Genomic DNA, 23,713 nt, shown 5'->3' with positions numbered 1-23,713 from the left:
TCCCATCGTCATCCCGTGCCACTTTGGCAGAGGGTTGCTCTCCTCCCTCCCTGGCTCCTCCCTACTAAGAAGGGACTTTTTTCAACCTCTATAAAAATTATCAGAGCACAACGGCTGCTGGTGCAGGGATCCCCTCCTCTCTCTGCCTCATCTCAGAGGGTCAGAGCAGTCGTGCTTCTCCACCCAGACAGAAGTTTTCTATAAAACCTCCACCGCTCCTCTGCGTTTTGCCAGCTCCTCCTTTCACGAGCGTATGCACAGGGAGAGACGCGAGGAGATATGAATTTATTTTCTGCATTGTTAAAGCTTTAACATTGTCCTCAGATCATACTGACACAAAGGCAATGCAGCTCGGTTCACCAAACAGCACATTTTGCCCTGAGCAAAGACACTTTCCCATGCATGGAATGAGCTCCCACTGTTTCCCATAAGAGCGCCGGGGCTGGCTTGAGAAATCCAGCCAAAAGCTTCCCGACACAACAGCCTGCCTGAAACAAGTGAAATGGATGAGAGTGCGGGCTGCAGCCGGCCAGCGCTTGCCAGAGCCAGGCACTAAGCTCAGTATTAGGCGATGTCCTCACATCATTGCTGCTGTCATGGACAGAGCATCATGCTCTCCGTGAAGCATCCAGTCCGTCTCAGCCATGTGCTGCTGGCAGTGAGGACCAGGTCCATGCCAGTGTGTTTGCACGCTCAGCAGTGTATCTATCTCATCGGTTATGGCAGGGTTGGGTGCAGCGGGTATTTTAGCAAGCCGGCCACGTAGAAGGAGCCTATCTCGTCCGGCTAATGGTGGGTGAAGGAGCGAGGGTAGATGGTTTTGGAGAATGAGGTATTCTGTGTAGCACAGCTTCCTGGCTTCCGGGTCTCTGCTAGCGGTCCAAGCGCTCTCTCCAGATTACAGTAGCAGTCCCAGTGTCAGTGCTGGGTGTTTGACTGGAAGAGCCTGTTTTTTGAGTGCTCCTTCACCATCCAACTCTCTGTTTTCTTTGTGTTGCTTCGTGACCTTAGCAGGGTATCCACAAGCAGACAAATTACTTAGCAGGGACCCAAAGCAACAGACAACTGTAGTCCAGGGTAAGAGATCTCACCCAGCACTTCCTGGGGTCCTATCTCATTTCAGGCTGCTTGGAGATAGCCTACAGGTAATGCAAAAAAAACAGCAACAACCCAGCTTGTGTTTCACTTGCTCCTTTGGCCCATTAGCTTATTTCTACTCACAGACTGTTTTACCAGCTCAGACCTGGGAAAAATAAACATGTACTTAATGATGACAAACTAGGAGGCCATGAGCTGTCCTTAGGTCGGTGCACAACGCTGGTGCTTGGAGGCTTCTGGCATCCTTTGCAACAAGGTACGGAGACTTGTTGCTTGTCTGCTTTGGCACATCTCATACCGGCAGGATTTATATTTGTGCCCTGACTTATTCCAGCCCACCTGGCTGCTCTCAGCCTGTATCTAGTCCTGGATAACTTTGCAAAAGCACTGTCTATTAAGTGTCACGGCCATGCATCTGCTTCACTCAGGTTTGGAGTTTCTGGTTATATCCCACAATAGTTTCACTTCAGCTGTGCATGATACCCTGTTTAAGAGGCAAGCTCCCCCACACACAAAAAAAACCCAGCTTGGGATGCAGTTTAGTCTTACTCCGCTGAATTAAAACAAGCAAATAAACAAACTAAAAGGATGGGAAATGATTTTACTGGAAGCAGCATCGGCTTCCCCATTCGTGAATCAGTTTGTTAAGAGAACAAGGCTCCATTTAGCTAAAAGGTGCTAGCTAAATTGCACGACTGGCCTTCACGTCTGCAGTCTTCTATGTATCAGTTTTGACTCAGCAGTTTTCAATAGTAAATCATTAATGTTCCCATGAGAAAGGCAAGCTAGCTCATAACAGGAGTTTGAAAAGAGGAAAGGAGATGGGCGGAAGAACAGACTTTCCATCCCTAAAATAAGGCAGAGCATTCGTCTTGAATATATAGAGAGCACATGGGAGGCCTGAGGCATTCCCTTTGTTAAATATTTACCAGACCAGTATTATTTTACAAAATATATATAAAACTTTATCTAAGCCGGACGGAATAAGTGTAACGTTTGGATGGGTCAATAGGACCATTTGCCAGAGTGGCTTGTTCTTAAACGGGAATTGAAAGCCTACCAAAGGAAGTTCGGTAATGTTTGACTACTAAAAGCATTGCTTGCAAAAATGCAGCAGTGCCTTTGCTCCAAGAGGCCAGCAAAGACCTTATGTCATTGGTACAACCAGGGCAGGATTTTCTCTTCATTGCATCTGTACAAACTCTTGGGCAAGAGTAGGGTAAGTGGATGAACTCCTGTTGGCTTGATGGGAATATGAGTGCGGAGGAAAGGATGAATGAGGGTGTGTGCAGTATTCCCCCCCCAAATCACTTTCATTACTCTTACAGGTGGCCCATGTTTCAAATGAGTTTAACCCTCCACAGGCCTTATCATCCTCTTTGCAGAAGTCAGGGCTCAAGTCCAGAGTTACCCAGATCTTCACTCCAGCCCTCCACACTTCACTCACAGATATAATTAAACTACAGGTAACTTAGAGCTATCCAAATATTGCAGAGCAACCAGGATTAGACAGAGGATTTGATCACTAATATTTGTGAGGACACTGCAGAAAGTGCCTCTCTGTAGATGCACAACCAGTGTAGAGGCACCATTCTTCCCTGTTTTGTAAAATTACAAAAAAGAAAAAAATGCTTATTTTAGGTTTTGCTTAAAAATGAATAAGGTTTTCTTTCCTCCCCAGATTTTTTTAAGAATTTTTTTTACTGGATTATCGACAAGCTAAATTACTCCCATTATCTACTTAGAAGCAAGCAACTGTATTGCCCATGACATTGTTCAGGAATAAGATAAAAGTTCTTACGGATACAGCTTGGCTCTTTGGCTGCTGCTGCTGATGTTTCTGTATCTCCTACTGTCTGGAGGGTCTTGGACAGCTTTATGGACATGGGGGAAGGGTGCCTGTTTGGTGGTTAGTGTCAATACACATTAGGAGGTGTGAACTAACATGTCACATATACTTGCTTTCCTCCCAGGTCATGGGACCCCTGAAAAGTTGGCCAAAATATACATTTTTTTAACATAAGATGATACTACCGAAGAACACTCTTACTGTTCATAATGTCTAGTTTTTTATTTTTTAAAGATTGACTATATTCCTATTGCCATATTTGCCCAGCCTCTTTATTCCCCCATGATGCGGGAAGGGAAATAGCTTTTCAAACTTCTTACTGGAAACAAACAAACAAACTTGTGGTTTCTTTTAATCCCACTTTGCATTTTATTACAAAGCTTGCAAGGAAACAGGGGGAAGGCTACAAAGGGCAGGTCCCTAGTAGGCTGTCCGGAGGAAAGGGGAATGGCAGCTGGTGCTGAGCACTGTGTGTCCCCAGAGAAGAGCTGAAGAGGATCTAAAGGAGGGATTTGGGACCTGTTGGTGCCAAGTGAGAGGTCTGATCTTTGGGAGGACAGGGAAGGTCTATCAACGCTGGCACATTGATGGAGTGTGCAGTGGTAAAGGAGCCTTTGGATTGGCCCTTCAGGCATGAGAAATCAATACTCTGGATTATACGAGCAAAACTGCATTGCAGCTTCACCCTAAACTTGGAGAAGAAATTTATCCATGTGTAACATGTGGGCTCCTCCATGTCTTGCAGGGCAAAGACAAAACCATGGAGAACAAGCCATCTGCCCTACCTGTGGGTCAGGGCAGAAATGAAACCAGACCTCCCAAAGCATGAACCAACTTGTGGGATCCCCCCAGCCCCCCAAATGCTCTTCTTGTCCCCATGCTGGTCCGTGTCAGTGGAAGAGCAGTCTCTTGCAACCTTGAAGGAGGAGGTCCTGGTACTACACTGTGGAGTTGATCCTGCTTGCAGCCTGTTCAGCAGAAAAGTGAGGGTTTACGATACCTGCTAGTTGTGCTTCCTTGCTCGTGTATGTCAGAAACATCATGAGAATTGGAAATGCCCGAGGATGTGACTCTTTTATTATTTTTCCCACCTCTTTTAAGATCAAAACCTATCTCCCATATCACGGAAAATGCTTGATTTTTCTAGACAAGAGACTATAAAAAGGGGGAGGGCATAAAAAGCAACCAAAAATGGATTAGAGTGACTGAAGAAACTATGAAGAGTCCCACAAAGAAAGGCCAGCTGTTACGCTTTTTGCTCGTGAGAGAGGAGTCCAAAAATGTCCACAAGCTGGCAGAGAGCAGGTCTTCCTGACCAAGCGGGTTGGTGGCTGGCATCTGCCATGTGAAGCCTTCTCCCATGCTGTTCCTGGCCATGGCAAAGAGCTGTGGAAACTCACAGGTTAATGGATCTGAATTCACCTTTCATCTTTAAAATATCAGCGCATATTAAGGTTCATTCAGTATATGTGATACTTTCTCCAAACTCTCTCCCGGCTCCCAGCAGTTTGCAGTTTGTGTACGACCTGAGCCAAATGTGGTTGCTCCTTGCAAAGCACCTCCTTCCATGAGCTCATCTGTGTCCCCTTGAGCCCAGGCAGGCTTTGAGCATCCAGTGCGATTTAAGGAAGCGAGGCGTGACAAATAAGGACAAGTCGGGTTTTTTTTAAATTATAAAGTGCAAAACGCATCGGCAGCTCATTCTGATTCACAAATACACTTGAGAAACTTGTAAATGGGGAGTGCTTTGTGAACGTGAAGAAAAGCGCAAAGTTCGTCATGCCTCAAGAACCATTCAGTTCCTTTGCACTTCTAAAATTTACTTCATGCTGGGCAGGTACACAATACAGCTGAAGTTCAGGGAATCCAACCTTTGCTGGGGAATTGCTACATTACTACCCGCCACTATAATTTAAGTCACTTCAGATGTCTGAGTAGCATCAAAAATTAAAAGTGTCATGAAACATTTTTTGAGAACTCCAGTGAATTTTGAAAACCAGCCTCTCATCTTCCAAGAAATGTTTATGTCCTATACCAACATCTCTCAAGCTGTGTAGGCTCCATGTCAACGGAAAAAACGTCTTGTAAAAATTTTCCATTTTTGTCTGTGATTTCTTGGGTTGCAGTTGCGTTTATCCTGGTTCTGTGAGTAGCAGCGCTTCTGAAATCTGTTCTCCTAAAACCTGCATTCCTAATGTTTGTCTTCTGTGTTGATTCCCTGAAGTGTAATAATATAGCTGAGCTCATCTTGGACCCTTCCTCCAGGGGAACAAGAACATGATTTGGAAGTTTTTCTTTTTAAATAATTTTAAAATAAATAATAAATAATTTTCTATCTATTAAAACCTTTTTCCAGAAAATTTGCAGGAACTTAATATACTTGACATGTTTGTGATTGCTAACCTTCTGTTGTATTTGGTTGAAATTGTTTAACAGCTTTGGAAGTTATCAGCCTCATTTGCTTAAGAAACCTGGTTAAAATTATTACTAGGCAAGTGTGGCATATTTTCTCTTTAACCCTATGGTTACCCGAATGGTTGATAAAATTGTAATATTTCTCCTGGCACTTATTCTTCTTTTTTTTCCTCTCTCTCTTTAGTCATTTATATTTATGACCACCTTTCTCTTTCCAGCTGGAACCAGCTAATGCTCTACAAGTCAAGACATGAGACTTGTGCAGGCGAACCACTCATCCTGCCGTAATAGCTACTGAATCACCTTCAACCAAACCAAATGGTTGAGTTTTCCAAGCATCAATTCCTACAGGCTTTGTAAAAGTAAGCAGGTGAAGTTGAAAGGTGTCCCAAATAATCCACGCAGGAGAGCAAGATCAGAAAAGTCCTAACACCAGGAAACGTCACTCAAAGTTTGCAAGGTGCTACACGTCGGATCAGTACACGCACCCAGAAACACAGCACAATAGGAAAGAGATTTGTAGGCCACTCACAGAACAGCCTGTTTAATCAGTGTGAGGCATGGCAAAGTCAAATGTTTTGCCAAGCTCTAAGCCTTAAGTATTGCTGCAATTGCCTTCATCAACTCACCAGGCAGTCTTGTTGAAGAGCAGAGATCTGTTTAGCAGGACTCTGCTTCCATAAAACCACGTGTTGAATGAACTTCCACCACATCTCCCGACTTGCCTGGTTTTTCACTGTCCAAATTCCTGGTTGTCAAAACACAAATATCCCTTCCATTAAATAGATGGCAACTCCCTACTTTCTACATTTGCGGTGAAGGGTTTCAGAAAAGGCCCTCGCTTCTGAGAGCAATGCTGTCAGACCTGTAAATCTGATGAAATGGCAGAGGGCAGTGTTTTCAGGGAGAAGGGAAGATAGCTGGGGAATAGCTTTATGTTCATGCAGCTTAGCAGCTCTTGCTGCTGCTGACTTTTAGCAATGAAGGAAGATCAAAAGGGGGGGACAGTGACAAATGGGGAGGAGGTCTTCACTAGTTCTGGTGTCCAGTGTCATTTATTTTGCAGGACGCAGTGATTTGGCCTTTGATATCAGTTTTTACTACTGGAAACATGAAAAAAAAGGCTGAGGACAAGAGGAGTGTGTCCAAATGGCTTACGCGCCCCACCGCCTGACCAAAGGCAAAACCGTGAGTGAACATTTGTGTCACGCACAGGGGTGGGACTCCATAGCTGTACCCATTGCTCGCCGTCAGCATCGTGCTCCCTTTCCCCGCATGCACCTACTTAAGGTGTGACTTGGGCAGAGAATGAAAGGATTGAATTAGAGGCTTCCTGCATTCGAAAGAAACTCTTGCATCAAAGCTGGTTTTCCATGCATCTATTTTCTGTAACTCTCCCTGTGCACGGGAAGGAGCACCAGGGCCCTTCCAGACACGAGTCACTACAGCTTCAGGTTAGCTGCAATTCAGTAGCAGCTAGCTGAATACTTTGGGTGTTTTACTGGTGATATAGAAGCTATCATATACACCAGTTTACATGATAAGGAGAACAGAAAATATCCCCGGTTTGGGGAATCTCTGTCATCCAGAAAGGTGGGAGGGAGCAGGAGACTCCAGCTCCTCCGAGCCTGGTGAAGGACTGCCTCCGTGTGTAGCAGAGATGTAGATCATAGCCGGTGTGTATTTTCATTGACATGCCAGGTTCATTCAGCCTTTATTATTTGCCAGCCATAATTACATAGCACGGAGCCGTCTGAAAATGCAGGAGCGCTCCCTTGCTCTGCTGTAGCCTGGGTAGGCAGGAGGCATATTAGGAAATTGTTCCGTTAATGTTAAAGAGGATGGATTTGTGATTATGGTGTTTTGACCCACCTGGTAGTCTGCCCTTGGAGCTCCACTTAACGGGTCTTCCCTGTGTCTTTTGAAGCAGTTAATTTTGTGGCCAAGTCCCTGAACTCTCTTTCTGTTCCTTTTTCACGTGTAGGGCTGTTTGCTTCTCTGCCATCCAGTCATCTCGCGAATGCTTGCTCAAGGACACCGGGGAAGATTTGTGCTAATAATGAAAAGCTTGAAGGGGGCAAGAGATTTTGCCCAGGAAAATAACGTCGATCAACTCTATTGTGCTGCTGTCCCATTGAGAAGAGGGAGCTAATAGCAAAAAGGTTAGCTAACAGGCTGGCTTTAAGGGACTGTGGCCGTGTGAATAGTTCATTAATGCACTATATTTCAAGCAAACTTCTCTGCTTTCTTGTAGAGATATAAGATTTTAGAATATTTGCTTCTCTTCTTTATTTATTTTTAATTTACAGAGAAATTAAGTCTTGTCATTTCTGTCTGTCATGGATCAATAACCAGAGAAAGGGAATGGGATTTTTTTTCTATACTGCTTCTTTGCCTAATACTGGGATTTTTTCAGCAGTCCACAAAAACCAATGGGGAATACATTTCTAGGTTTTGGGGCTGAGAGGTTTTTTTATTTGTATTTTTGTTTCTTGTTGCACCACAAAGCGCACGGAAGGGGCCGGGAGTGTTTTGTATTACATAAGAGTGGCCCTCCATGCTTTAATGTGGGTCTGCGCTGTGCCATGCAGTGAACATAATGTGTCCTCCCAGGGACAATTTGCATAAAGGATAAATAAGAGAATCACAATGTGAAGTTTATTCATTTTTAAATCCTGCAGCGTTTGTGATTGAAGGCCCAAGCTCAGATGTTTTCCTGATGTGTACCATTAAGAGTCAGGGCTTTGCCTAATGTCTCTTCTGTTACTGCAGGGGGATGTAATGTGCAGTATTTCTCCACGCTGGAGTATCATTTTCAGTGTATACCACTCGGCTAGGGAGTGAGGAACTGCAGGCTGCATTATCTTGTACCGGGCCCACTCTCCTTAATTTGCTGTAACCGAGCCAGCACATTAAATACAAAACATATTGATGTTCTCTGAGAACCCTTGAGGGTCTTTACCCTTCCTTGTCAAAGGAACTATGCAATCCAGGAGGAAAGAAAAAAGGCATTTTGCCACAGTGAAAATAGTTGTGCTGCTGGCACGCCGTGGCTGACATAGCACTGGGCTTCCATTTACTTCACTTAGAGGAGAAAGGCATAACAAAAGCCATTTTACCTCTTAACTCCAGGTCAGCGTCAGTGGCAGGAGACAAGCTGAACCCTAACTCCGATGATGTTGGTAACAAGGGCGTTAAACCGCACACTAACCAATTTGCTGAAGACAACACTGATAATCCTACAGCGGAAATCTCGTGGTGAAAGAGTCTGGCTCTGCCTGGGCACACAGGCAAGAACTGGTACAGGACGTCCCAGGACCTCTGATACAGGTTAGTGGTTTTGGCCCAACACAGTGACCCGGGCTCAGATCTGATTCTGGTTGTCATATCTAGTCCTACGTAAGGCCTAAGCTTCATTTTAGGCCTGATGGGAAGAAAACAATGCAAGTCATTAATGAGAACAAAAGCAAGAGCATACATGTCCTGCCAGATCGGCTCGTGTCGCATGATCGGTGAGATGTGATCGAGGTATCCCGACATCCCACATCTGCAGATGGTCGCCTTGGGATATTCGGAGTGTTTTTTACGGGTTTGGGGAGCACCATTTCAGTGCACATGCTTTCAGCGCATCAAAAGTGAACATCTGAAACTAGAACACCCACTTCTGTGTCTCTAGTGTCATTGGGTTTTCCTCATCTTTCTTTAGATCTGAAATGTCTCTGCTTATAGACCCATTGCTCTTCTTCTGTGTCTTCTGAAGGAGATTAATAGCAATCAGCTCATCAGCACCAGGACTAATGCAACGTGGTGGTCTGTGGCTTTGTGCCCTGTGATTGACTGTCTTCAGTATCTAAGAGGGCATGAACTCAGCTAAAAGGCTTTCTGTATTTGGGGGAATTTGTAAGTTCTCCCATCTTGGCTCTCTTGAAGTCTTTTAAGAGGCAAATTTCAGGCTTCCCATATTTAGCGGCCTTCGTCCTCAGTCTGCTGGAGTTCATGTAACTTGTGAAGACTCATTAATCTTGGAGATTTCTGCCTCATTGTCAATTTTGGATGAAACCAAGAAATAGGAAAAAGGTATCAGGGAAACACTCAACTGGAAACACATACACAGATAGTATGATCACGCAGGCTTCCTTAAGAAATCAGGTTAAAGACTATGTTAATATATAATTAATACCACTATTAAGTTTCTCTGAAAATAGTACCTAGTACAAATGTGTTTACTGGGTCCTCAGTTTACTGGGTAAATTTACTGGATAAATTTACTGGATATTGTTGTGACACCCTACCCCACCCGGCCTTTGCGGAGGGAGTTCAGGCTGGGTATCCTGCATACATTTATCCGGGGACAGTTGTCCAGCACTCCCCAGAGTATAGACCCGGTGACAAAAACTTCAGCAAATCCTGCAAACTCCAGCTCAGAACACAGGATAAAACCATGCTGCTGCAAATCAAGCCATGAGCCGACTTTCTTTTAGAGCGGCTGTGGCTTTTGTGCAAACTGACCTTGCTGCAGAAGGCACCAGGTTATACAAAACCCAGAAGGAACATCATTTGCAAATGTATCACCTTGTAGGGAGGCAAAAAAACAAAGTAAACCCAAAGCAGCGTTTTTAAGCTTGATATGTTGGGGCTTTTTTTGTTTTTCCTACTGAAAGCTCATGTCTGGTTCATTAAGTTACATGATATTTGCCATGGGTAATGTTTATTCCAAACCATTTTATTCAGCTCTAGCCACAATCCTTCAGATCCTGCGCAATCATTTGTTGTCTTTAGCATTAGAAAGCCTTTGTGTAGCGGTGGAATACTAATTGCCGACGCAGCCATAGGTTGTAGATGGCTCTTGGGCTGTGTATGTCAGCACCTGCCTTTTGCTTGCTTTTCGGTGTGGAGGGAGAGGATTTGTATAAGTCAGAAAATATTTTGAAAATTGTGTTTCAAGGGAGGAGTGCAGAGTAAATATCTGAGGTGAGGAAACACTTAGGGGAGATCCTTGTCATTCACAACCAGTAATGATGAGATGTGCAGTAATTCTTGGGTTTGTTTATTGAAAGAATCATTGCAGGTGATCCAGCATGGCCCATTCCTTTGCATGCATCGAGAAGACTTGTTTTCCACCTGGCAAAGAGTGGCTAATTCACTGCCTGGTGAAAACACGCAGAGTTCTCTCGAAGCCATCGCTTAGCAAGTGGCAGGTCCCTGCACTGGGCACCAACCCCAGCAGCCCCAAAGCATCTCCATAAGATGACGTTGGTTCACTCCTTCACTGGCGGTGCACAAAAACAGGATGCCAGTAGGCATGCAGGGAGATGTCTGGGAAATATTTAGCAATGTAGGAGCTTCTGGTGTTGCGCAGAGCACTAGTAACACCTCCGCTGTTTAATCCATGTGCACACAGCGCCTTTGGTCCCTGGAGAGGATCCCCCATGGCCAGAAATGAGCCCAGGAGAGCATTTTCCTCCTAGCACCCAGCTAGGACCCACCAGTCCTCCTTGCATGAGTGTCGTCGCCGGTAGACGCCAGATCATTATTGCATTGAGGAACATATTTGGAAAACTGGTTAACAAGCATGCCGTACAAGCTCGTGGTTTGCTGCAGGCTGCTTGTGGCATGGCATGACGGCACAATGTAACCATCATCCATGCCCACAAAAACCTACTTTTCTTAAAATTCTTGCTTGGTATCGATGTGAGCTCAGTGAGCCAGCGGCACCTGCGGGTTGTGTGTTTGTACAGCACCCGGCACTGTGAACAGCTTATGTCCAGCGATGCTGGGAGGGAATTGCTAGAAATCGTCTAAAGTCAGCGTTGCTTTTTCCTCCCTCGGATGCTACAGAAACTTACTGTGCCAACCGACTTGGGCGCGGGATTTGTCTTGTTATTCCGAGTAAAATTCCTCAGCGGGAATTTCACAAGTTCCAAAAACCTCCTGGGGGTCCCGGCCCTGCGGTCACAGGCCCCCGGCCCGTCCGCTCGCAAGGAAGACAGATGCAAAAAAGGCCAGCAGGCAGCTCCGGCGCGGGTTTGAAAAGCGTGGGGTCGAGTCATCCATTTCTTCGCTGCAAAACGCACCCCAAGCTCCGCGGCGGTGTGTGTTTTCTCCCTCCCCTCGCCATACCCCCGGCAAAGCCCGAAAGCTCACGGTTTAGTCTTATCTAGGGGAGCGCGTGCACGCGCGAGTCTCTCTGTGTGTGCGTGTGCGTATGTATTTTTTTTATTTATTTTTTTTTTTCCGGAGTGACTTGTTTGTGCTGTCATCAGCCGTTGTTTTGGTAAATGGCGAGTTAAACAGATATATCCAAGCGTAAAATCTAAAAAATGTTCCCTGTGGGTGCCTGGGGGGTGTTGTTTGAAATCAACTACATATCAATTGAGCGGCGGCGAGCGGATCCGATGATAAATTCCAGTCCACAGACGCCTTATAAATTACATTTTTTTGTTCACGATCTAGCCTCATCTCGGCTCCCCAGAGGCCCTTAGACTGAGAACTATGATTGTGTTGGCGAAACGTTTGCTCAGCTTGAGCGATGCCATTAGCGTTGCATGTGCCGGGCCGCTCTTCCCCGGCACCCCCCACTTCCCTCTGCTTCCCCCCCATCCCCGTCCGATCCCCCCCCCTTCCCCTTTTCCCTCCGACAAAATGCAATATGCGCCGGGTAATTTTTCTGTTCATTATCTCATTGTTTTCTGTAAGTACAAGGTTAGATTGAATTACTGCAGGCTCTATTGTCTATTTGTAATTCTCCTTCCATGCCGCGCTCCTAATGAATGGGCAATTTAGTCAAATCTTTGTAACGGCTTCTTCTGCGCGTCAGCCACTTAATTACTCTGAGCTTTTCTCACTGCTGCTTTATTGCACACGGAAACTCAGGCTGCTTCCAGGTCTTTGCTAGGGGATCTCCAGCTCCGAAAGAAAAAACCAGCCTCGTCGCCAGGCGGGATGGTCGCGACTCCTCGGCGTCGCGGCATCCTCGGCGCGCGGGGCTTCCCCCTCCCGCATGTTTTCTTTGCTCCATAGTTAGCGATTTTGTCATACCGCGTGCACGGAGGAAACGCTCGCCGCGGAAATTAGGCAAAGTTCGTCGGAGGTGAAGGTGCTCTAGACCTGTTTACATGACGGGGGCTTGAAAACAAGGCAGAATTAATAACTACGGGGCATCTTGTGCGCAGTAGACCCCCGCTCCATGCAGTACCACTGCAACTGGGATCCTCTTCTGGATTTATCTTGGCAGTAACAAAAGCCAAATTTAGTTTGATTTTTTTTTACCAGGGGTAGGAATTGTGCCTGCTCTTTTTTTTGGTTTTTTTTTCCAAAAAGCACATGTTCACCTTCGTGTTTCTTATCAAAGAAGCATCAAATATTTCCACGTGCAAACAGAGGGAAGGGGGAAGGGAATAAACAGGAGAAGGGAATAAATACATTTTTAAAATGCATTCAACAAAATTAAACGTGATCGTTCATAACTAACCTTCAGATAGACATGTAAAGAAGCTTTAAAACATCCCCTTTGAACGATAAATACTTTTTGCTTTCCTTAATAGCATGATACAAAGAATGGAAATAAGGGGAAATGCAGAAGTTTAAAAGAAAGTGTTGTGGATTATAAATAGGATTCTGGCAGATTGTCTCCACACGTAATCCGATTCCACAGTTTAAATTCCTAAAGAGACGCTGCTCCTTTCTTCAGAGCCTGAAAAAGTCAGACGGAGGGCAGGATTAGGCCCCAAATTGTACGTAAGTGGGCTCCATGCGTATTTGCACTCAGCTCTGTGTGTTTAAACTGGACATCAGGGCCTAATGTAAAATCGCATTTTTTAACAAACTGTGGTGTAGCTTGATTAGTGTATTTTCTGTTTTCCCACATTTTCACCAGTTAATGCTCTCCAGCGAGAAAGGGCTCCGAAAGGTTTTCTCTGCTTCTGTTTCAGTTTCTAAGCTGAATGTTACTATATGAAGTCTAAATGGGTGGTGGTACTTTTTTGCCGTGTTCCTTTTTTTAATTTTATTCAAATTTGAAACGTTGAATTTGGTCATTAATTCATTCATTTCCTCCAAACTCACCTTTTCCAGGGGGTTTATACCCATATGACAGACGGATATAGCCTACCCCAAGACTTCGCACTCATTCTTCACAGCAGCTGCGCATGCTCAGTGACAGATACTTAACACACGTGCACAGAGCACAGCGATACGCAAACCTTTTGTGTCCGGCTCCTGCGACTGGAATAGAGACTCATTACAATCACCTTGTGCGGGATTTCCAGGGAATGGGCTTATCCCTCAGAACCATCACAAATGGACGTGGGAGATCTTGTGAGCTTTGTAAGAGCTTAAAAACGTCAATTGTAAATTATTGCAATTTTTACTTTCCCAAAAGGCCTCTGGAGGAATTTTCTGACATGGGGGCGTCCCTCCCCTGACCCCCAGAGCCAGATGCCTGAGGAGAGTGACAAGTGCAAAACCCAGCACAAAGATAGCGCAGGTTTTTGAGACATTTGAAGACTGATGCTGACACTCATTAGTCAGGGCATGGTCCTGGGGCAGCAGCAGCTTCGCTTGAACTTCATGGAGACGTGTAGCTTAAGTCCCCCTTCTTCCCTCTGCTTGATCTAATGCAGGAATTGGAGTGTCACACAGCAATCTGCTCCTAAATGCTTAAAATTCCCAGATTTCAGTAGAAATCAGAATAACCCAGATCTTAATGTTCCTTGATTGCAAGCAGGAGGGTTTGCAATCCCCTCTGCAAAGGGGCATAGAGGCACTGCAAACGTCATCCAGGACTCAAAGGTGCGCCTCCAGATCAAACCTCCAGATCAAATCCCCTGCGCCTCTTTTTTTCTGTAAATGTACATTTTAAACGGAGCAGCGTTATCAGGTCTGGCTGACCACGGAGGTGGAAAAATTAAGGGGAAAACAGCCCTCCCAGGGTAAGCCTCAGCAATAAGAGCAGGATCTGGTATTCTTCTCTTCAGACACCCAACCCACCGGGTTCCTCCGAGGCATCCGATTTGATTTGATTATTGCTGTTTCCTCTCTATCTAGCTCATATTTGGCCAGGATCTTGCAAAGCGCCGGATCCTATTTGGGTACTTGAGTTCGATCCCGGGACACAGCCAAGAAGGAGGCTGTCGCGTGGCTACAGCAGTAGGGGTCTCTCAGGACTGGCAGCTCTGGGCAAGGTCTCGGAAATATGTATCATTAAATAGCAGCTTATTTCTATTTGTCTTTACAAAAGACAGGGAGAGAGGCAGCCCAAGAGCAAGCTGGCGCCTCGTAGACCCAGATAGGCTCTTCGCCTGCTTTGTTATAATACTTCATTGGAAGTGACACATTGATAGCCACAGTTTTTCTAGGAAGTGACCTTCACGCTGCCCATTGATTCCCAGTGGCCATCAACTCCTTGCAATTGGAATGACAGGCCAGGTTAGAGGTCAGTCCTTAAATAAAGCTTCTGGATTACTAAACACCTGAAGTTCAAATGAAAATGGAAATCGGCACCTCGTTTTATGTGACACGTTACTGCTAATGACACTTCGGGATCCTAAACGGCTCCCGCTCTTTAACTCCCGTGAGCGTTTCCCTCGATATTGAGCCCCTTCAGCCGGCTCCTCTCCCTGCCGCCGCTGGACTCTTACAGGACAGGCGGAGGCTGCAGAGGAAAGCAATCTCCCCGGGATAGATGGCTTCTGGAAAAAAAAAAGCTTTCGCAGGAAAAGCCATCAGAACCAATTAAAACATTTGCCTTCCGAGTGATGGCCAGAAACAATCATTCCCTTAATTAAGATTCACAGTAAAAGGATTTTATTTACATGAGCTGTGGCATTAAAAAAGGCCCCAATAGTATTGCCGTGCCGGGGAAGCCGGCTGCGTGGTGTTTGTCTAGGCATGGTGGGGTGGTGCTGGACCACTCTGGAGTGCCTGGGTTTGGGGAGGGGGCAGTGGGGCACTCATTTTTGGGGGGAACACTGTCAGGAAGAGGATGAGGCTGCTTTCCCCAGCTCCTTATGGAGCTATTGCTCCAGGGACTCTCATTTGTCAGCCTCTTTCCCTACTGTCTGGACAAAAATGTGAAGTTATTGGCCCCCAGTAAGGGGGGCAGCAGGAGCCACAATCCGATGGGCATGGCAGCACGCTCATATTCCTTATTCCTGAGTCTCTGGTGTCCATACCAATGAGTTAAAGGTGGCCAGCCAGCGTGCAGCAGCCTGCATCGTGCCGTTGGGCTTGTGATCCACAGCAGGGCCACCCTGCCCAAGTGGTCCCTGGACCACCCTAACTCTCAAGCCTTGCCTGCAGATTGGTTGAGGACTAGCTCATCTGGTCCAAACCGTGCCAAAGTCCATTCGGAGAGTCCGAAGTACAGGTAACCAAGTCCCTGCACCTAGGAATGTCCCTTCTCTTTAATGGTTACTATTAAGTTTCCAAAGACAAGCATATCGGGGTGTACCAAACACATGATTTGGTACCAAATGCTTTGGAAAGCATTTCATGATGCTTTCATTTCTTTGGAGGATCCGAATGGGGGAACCAGACTGGATGGGGAAGGAAGGAAGAGACTTAACCCCCGAACCTCCCGGGCTCTGTACCGCACTGTCCGTTCACCGAGATGCAGGATGCTTCGCAAAGCGGGCATCTGAAATACAGACTGACCCCTGTTAGATCAGAAAAATAATGCAGCAGCGTAACCGGGATGGGTCCGTGGGCGGCAGGGCACGTCCCAGCGCCAGGGTCCCAGCAGCTCCAGTGGGTCGCGGCAACTTGCGCTTCGGGGTCGCCCTCCTGACCCCATCCCTGCTCTGGGGGAGCCTACTGCACTTCCCGGCGGTTATTTTTCGGGTTTTTGGCGGGCGAGCACCTGCAGAAGGAGTAATCTAATTGCTGTCCACATTGGTAGCCCTCACCGAGGGGCCGGGGGCCGGACGGACACGGAGGCTGAATTACTTTCTTGCTGCTAAATGTGGTCCCTCTAGGCAGAGGCTGCGGGAGGAGGAAGCCGCTGCCTGTATTGTAACCGTCGGGGTGATAAATAGTCTCCCGTCCCCGCCACTGTCAGCCTGACACCACTCAAGAGCACTAAATTAATCTAAACAGCAGCATGTACCATGGATACTGCTAGGGGTTTGTTAATGCCCATCTAATAAAGCAGTAATAGCAAAGCCGCCGAGCGCAATTTCGTGAAGTGCTTTAAATGCACATTAACCTAACCGAATATGGTGTAATGGGCTGGGAGCGCTTACATCAAAACATGCGATCACCAACGATCTAGTTTACGTGTTGACTAGTTTGAGTAGTGCTTCTTAATGCAAGCCCTGAGGTTTCTGGTACAGAAGCTGGTTTTCTAAGGGAATATTTAAAGATGTCTAAAGATACAACTTAAAAAAATAAGATGATCTCTCAGAATAACCCTTTGGTACTTTTCTTTTAAAAAAAGGAAAACCTGGCTAGCTTCACCTAGTAAAATCAAACGAAAGCGTCCGTGTAACAGCGGTGCAGTAGGACTCGTTTCAAACACACTTTCAAAAAATGTTTAAAACGTTTTCCCTGGCCAGAGACCTTACGCTGAATTTCAGCCAGCAGCAAATTTTTGCAGCCGGGGTTATAAATCAAAACTGTGTTTCTGATGAAAGTGCTGACACAACTTTAACTGTAACAGTACTTTCAGGCAAAACTGTAAAGAAATTAGTGTCACACATTTGGTATTCTGGTGCCATATCCAGGACTGCATTTTTTTATCTTTCTCCAGAGTGCTTCTGTGTATCAGAGCAGCACGGAGAGTTAGTGACTGTCGTGCAATGCAGAATGGAGATATCTGCTATAGCTAGTTAAACTGTGCAATATAAACCCACTCGTTGGGAATGCAAGAGATCAAGTAATCAAATGATACATATATTTTTAATGAGTTCTCTGTGAAATATTTCCTATGTGTGTGAGCGGCTACCCAGGTCACTCAGTGTCACATTTGCTCCCTGATCAGATAACTGAAACCTTTAAAATATTACAAAAGAGTAGTCAAAGGTCAAAAATCTGTTCTTGGTACAACATTAGATACAACAACCATTCGCATCAATGTTCGCCAAATCTGGGGCAATTGCAAACATTTCCATGAAAACCTGGCTATTGTCTGCTGGAAACACATGACTCCTGTAAGTCACAGGAAGCCGGGCTTGGGACCTTGTCCAGCAAAACAATTAAGTGATATAATTTTGGGAAAGTCATTGGTCCTGTTGAAGCCACTTGTGTGTTAAAGGTTGTACAAGTGCAAAATCATTTCAAATTATGTTGGCCATTGGAGATGCAAGAACCTTGCCCTTTCCATCCCCTGAGAAATCATTGTTTGGAGTCAGAATGAAAGTGGGCACTCCCATGAAAATTTGAAACCTCTCAAAAAGCACTGGTTTGGGGAAAATCAGAGGAACTCTGCTCAAATTTTCTCCCATCAGAAGGGGTCTGGAAATTTTCCAGTAACATTTTTTTAAATACAATTTTTTCTGAGTGGATGCTATTAGAAATGCTATTTTTCAGAGAACAAGTTCAGTTTCAATGAACTGTCTCTGAAACACAAAGAGGTTTTCCATCAGAAACCTGCCTGACTCTGCATCAATTTATTACTGAGTTTCAGAGTCTATAGTTGGGAAAATGCTTTGAAAAACAGCTTAAATATCCTAAAGACCTGGTTAACCTTTTTTGCGGTGGTCAGTTCTTGCCTTTTGGAGTTTCTGGGTTAAAGACATTCGAAACAAAGAGGACAACTTTTAGGACAACACAGAGCCCTTTTAGAAATACCAACCCATTTACAAACGTTAAGATTGACTGTCTAATTGCCACTCATGCGAACTCAGCTCAGGCCTTGAAAGTATCATGTTGATACGGTGAACCCGTATCACAATACCGCACAGAGGGTGGTGGTCTGAGCTTTCTCTCCACAGTTGAGTTACTTGGGTTAATGGCTTTAATTGACTCCTTCTCCCAGTAGAGTATGAACTAGAAGGGAATCGTGCTTGCTCTCCCGTGGCAATACTGTTTTTGAAGTGGTTACAGAATAAAAATAGGTTGGTTCCTCTGAATGCAATGCCAAACACGTATGGATTGAAATTCATCCCCATTCAAGGGTGGGCACCCTAAATTAGGACCACCTCGGAGGCTCAGAGGTCTGCTTTGAAGACTGTGGCTCCAAGTCTTAGCAGCTGGAAGTGGGCAGAGCTGAAATCAATGCCACTCTCCAACTGAGGTCTTAAACAGGGCTCATGTGGTACCTATGTGTTGTACTTTGTCTTTTTGCCTCCTGAAAACTGTTCTGCTGAGTAAAATAGTGTCGGTTGTTCCTTTACTGACAGCTGCCATGATTTTAAGAGGAGACAATAAAACAAATCCAGGAATAACTAACACGAGATAGCTTCAAGGAACAACATAATTCATGCACAGATTTTTGTGAATAGCTGTTTTTTGACTCAACCATTAAAATAAAATATTGAATTTGGGTGAGGAGAAACCCAGTCCTGAGCGTTTCAGAATTTTTGGAGATTTGGAAACGATTGTGTCTCAGGTCGAATGATACATTTCAAAGACTCTCAACCAAAATATCTCTCTGCATTTTGAAGATTTTCTAAGAAAAGCAAAGTAAAAGTATAGGTGGAGATGGGATTTGAAGTCAACTTTTCCATAATCTAGTTCATGGGCTGCAAGCCATCTGTTGTCCTATATGGTCCTCTATACCCACCAGGAACCTACTGGAGAAAAATTGAACCCTTTCTGTTTCAGACACTGTGGTGTGAACTATTTTGACTATTTCCAGTTAGGTGAGAGTGCTACCTTTAGCCTGAACTTCCAAAAATGTTGATTGACCTGCAACTGCATTTCTTCACAAGGAAACCACTTTCCTCAAAAAACTAGAACCCCCCCCCCAAAATGGTCAAAATTGTTTCACTGCGTATTAAACCACTTGCTGTCCCAGTCTTTGTGTTTATAAAGTAGCATGGGTGATATTCTGACAAAGTTCTAGTTTTGTGTGATGACTTCAGGCCTCTGAGGTACTTTCTAAGTCCAGAGGCCAAGGGCTCTTCAACCTTCATATTTTGAAGCAATTCTGCCAGCTGCAAAGCTGGACTATCAAAAGCTGAGAAAGAAAGAGACACATGGTCCCAGCACACTTTTATGGCTACGTCCCATGTCACTAGTATATCCCAAAATCCAAGTGGCTGGTATGAATCTGTTTCCAATGGATATTCTTTGGACAAAATCCTGTATTTGTTCTGCATATCTTTTGGTGGCTTTATAAGATCTCATGAAGATCTTTGGACTTTCTAGAGATGTGTGTCTGAGTTCCTCTTCTTTGGCTTTCATTTTGCCACCAAAACTTTTAGTTCTGTTTCTGTTATGCTGATAGGAAAGAAATTTTAATACAGTGCTGTGTATTTACTTTATCTGGCTGTCTTTACAAATCACTCTACAATCCAAGGGTTTGGTGTGAGACAGAGAGCGAGCGAGCAAGCAAGAAGTAGTATTTATAGTAAAACATGGATAGTCAATAGCATGTGGGAAAACAACTGAAACTGAAAATGGTCCCAAAGGTAATTTGCAAATCTGCTGAAATCCCGAACAAGCTTTGATTTAACCGAAGCTTGAAATGGCTTTTATTTACTGTCTATTGTGGAATAAATGACATCTCATAAACAGGCTTTATCCATTACCACAGAATGGAGATCACTGTGTTAGGGACATTTTATCCTCTTGATATAAAACAAGATATGCTATAGTGTGTTATTACAAATAGAAAAATCAATGCCGAGACACACACCTCTGAAATTTCATTTTTGCGGAACCCCATTTTCAAAAATGTATTCTCTAATAAAAACGTCTCCATAACCAGGGGGATTTACAAAACACTGAGCAACAAAGAACAATAACAAACAATGAATAAAGTGGCTCCATCCTGAGTCTTTTTGCTGTACATTAGTCACACACTTGCATACATTTCTGAGCACTGAGCAGAGCTCCCACTAGGCAGGAAAGTAAAACAGCTGAATTACTTTCTCTTTTAAGCATTTTGTGCAGAACACACACTGCATGCCAAGTCGTCCTGGTGAGGAAAACTTTGCAGTAAACACAGCCCGATCCAAAGGTGTTGGCATCAAAAGAAAGACTCCCGTTATTTTCTCTGGGGTTTGGATCAAACCGTGTGTGGAGAAAAAAATGAGAGAGGGGCAGCGGTGGCGAAGTGCACTTCCATTTGAGGCGAGTTATTTTTTCCTCCGGACCCTGCTCACCTTTTGGGTGCTGCCCCACAGATTTCGGTGAGATCATGCACATGGCAGGGAGCATAAAATCAGTTCATGGCAATGCGCGTTTGACTACCCACTTGCTGCGATAAATGAGTGCTGGATACAGAAGCACACTGACGTAGAAAAGATTATAGCAATTAGAAACCACTTCTGTACGTACTCGGTTGACTTTGGTGTTAAGATGTTAAACAGTCAGGCTGCATGTCAGTGCTTATCATTTTAACTAGTTAAAACTTGGCTGAAGCTAGTGGTTGCAATTACTGTTCATTCATAACAGTTCTGATACATTTGCTGCTTTTTGCCATTCATTACTTAGCGCTGATTCATAGGATCCTGTTTCTCTGATGAATTTTTGCCTGAAAAAGCATGGAAACAGATTTTTCTCCAGTCGGTCAGTTATGAGTTGTTCAGATTGGCTGCTCCCTCTGCACAGTAGGTAACCGGCCCCCAGATTTGGTAGCATAACTGGAATCTGGCTGGATGCCTGCAAAAGCAAAAGTAGAAAAAATACTGAATAGCGAATAACATACAGTGTATATTGCATTGTTTTTTTTTTTTCCTAATTCGTAATTATTTGTGTCTGGAATTTATGATTCATCTGAGATGTTGTGGGTCTGCCCCAATACCATAGGATATGAGCTATAAAGATCTGTGGCATGAGTGCCCAGAACATTCCTGGACATGCAGAGAAATTGCTTTTGAGTTATTTAGTTAGCAGAAATCAAGACCAGATAGTCACCAGTCTGCCACCTTCTGTGGGTCAACAGAGCCATGAACCCAGACTAGGAAAGAGGCTCCCTGAGTCCTGGTGTCCAGCTAGTACAGCATCCTTGCACTGCTGGAGAAGGTAAGGGAAATCCCTTGAAAAACCCCATTTCCCACAGCAAAGGTCCACGCGGGGATGGGTAACCCTTCTCTGCCTCCCCGCCTCCCATGGTATGTCCTCCTGTCTCAGGCAATGAGGTTGGGCCATGGGATGGGACAGATGCTCTGGTTTAGCCTGGGTCTGCATCTGCTCCTGGGGAAGTCACCGTCTACTTCCAATTAGCAAGAGATTCATTCCTGGACTCATAAATCAAGGCTCAGCTATTTCCAAAAGGTGGTTTCTGACATTTTTGTTTGTCGCTTGCACTCGCTGGTGTGGGCATTGTTTTTAATCTATATGACTACCCGATTGCTTCATAGTTAGTTCTACAATCTCAGCATAAAATCATCCTGTGGCAGAGAGTTCCCCCACTGAGCACATGCTCGCTGGCAGAAGGATTTTCCCAGTGTCTGCGAAGGTGGATGTCAAAGACCAGATTTGCGACCCCTGTTCAGGATGTATGACTCTTCTTTCCTTGAGCAGAGAAGTGAATTTATTAGGATGACTTGCAAAGTACAGGGATCCTTAATGTGAGCAATCGTGATGAGGTCACGTTTACACTGAAAATGATCTCATGGCCCCTAGGGTTTCACACCCACGCCTGGGAAATAGTCCTTGCCTCTTGCCACGTAAAACACAGACAAGGGAAGCTGGACGAGCAGATGTGATTCTGCTCTGAAACGGGATCAGCAGAAGTTTCAATAGTAAAGAGTTTTTTAGGCTTTCTCTCTGCTGCAGTCAAAATTTGCTGGGGCCCAAGGGCCTGCAGCCATTCCTTACGGGAAACACCACCTTGGAGAAATGCAGAACTGCTGGCTACGGTCGCGTGGACATTTGCTTGCTGCGCACACAAATGGGTGCCTTTAGGGATGCTTTCAGGATGCAATTAAGACAATGTCTTTGGACTAACAAAGTCCTTCCCTCTGTTTCTTTTTGTCCTGTGCCGTGTTCTGACCCTCCTGCTCCAAGTGTGTAAGCGAGGACAATGTCCTGAGTCACTTCAATCCTACTGGCATCAAAGCCTCAAACCAGACGCTTCTTCTGAATGGCAAATAATGTCGTGGGTTTGGGGGCTGGACCCAGGTCCAGATGTCCACCTATTTGGCCATACTCACCTCTTCTTCATGCTCGTGGAGTCACTGTCCCTCTGACTGGTAGTGCAGCATGCACTTCGTACTATGTGGACCGCTGAGGTAGCTCACGTCTATGCTGACACAGAGAGACCACAGACCTGTCCAATGCAAAGACAGGTTTCACACCTGAAGTGACTGAAAGAATGTGGAATAATCTGCGTTTTCCCTTGAAAGGGAAATTGTTGAACCCACATGTCTCTTTGCACGCACGGCCACAGCTGACCAGCCAGGCAGCGGCACGAGGAGCCCCATAGTGCACAAAGCCTCCTGGGACACAGTGAGCTTGGCAATGCCCACAGACCAGGACTTTATAAAGTTGGTTTGGCAGCCCGCTTTGTGTCAAGCCTACAAATATTTAGCTCCTTGCAAACTGATTCAGTTGTCTCAAGATGGTCCAAGGTGGTCCCTTGACCATCTTGGACAACCTAACAGAGGCTACATCTTCACTGCAGTATGACTGAGGCAATGTCCAGTCCGTTATACACATCTGCTTTTATAGCTGCTTCCAGAGGGAACAGGCTCAAAGTAACGTGAAAAAAAGCTCTTTCCTGAGCAGTCAGCTGTGCAAAGCTTCAGCAGCTGCTGGAGGAAATGACAAACCAGCACATTTGGCCTGAACTGTGTCCTTGTTTTGCTGGTTCTCAGTCTGGCTCACTTTATTCCAGAGGTATTTTGTTCCATTTGATGTTCATGAACAATCTGTGGCGTGTTTTCGCGCTGCACTGCCTCCTCTTTGACACTCGCCGTCACCAGGACCACAGTCAGCACAAATGAGATGCAGATCTGCAGGCTGCATCCCTTGCTCCGAGATCCGTCATGCATATGGATCAGGCTGCCTCCTCAGGTGGGGAAGAGCTCAGCGCGCGGAGAGTATTTAAGGAGCGGGCGCCTAATGGAAAACTTTGAAAAACATTCTACTTAGAAATGATGCTGCTTGCACCTCCAATATACTGGATATTACTCTTCATTTCTTTGTTATCGCTAAGGACGTTAGCATGAAAATAGGATTGTTGTTTCTTATACATTCATCTGTTCCTGCTGCTCGTTGCTCACTTGGAGTCTTAATGCCTGC

This window comes from Apteryx mantelli, chromosome Z, assembly GCF_036417845.1.
Source record: "Apteryx mantelli isolate bAptMan1 chromosome Z, bAptMan1.hap1, whole genome shotgun sequence".
Classification (NCBI taxonomy): Eukaryota; Metazoa; Chordata; class Aves; order Apterygiformes; family Apterygidae; genus Apteryx; species Apteryx mantelli.
This window is presented reverse-complemented; position numbering follows the sequence as displayed.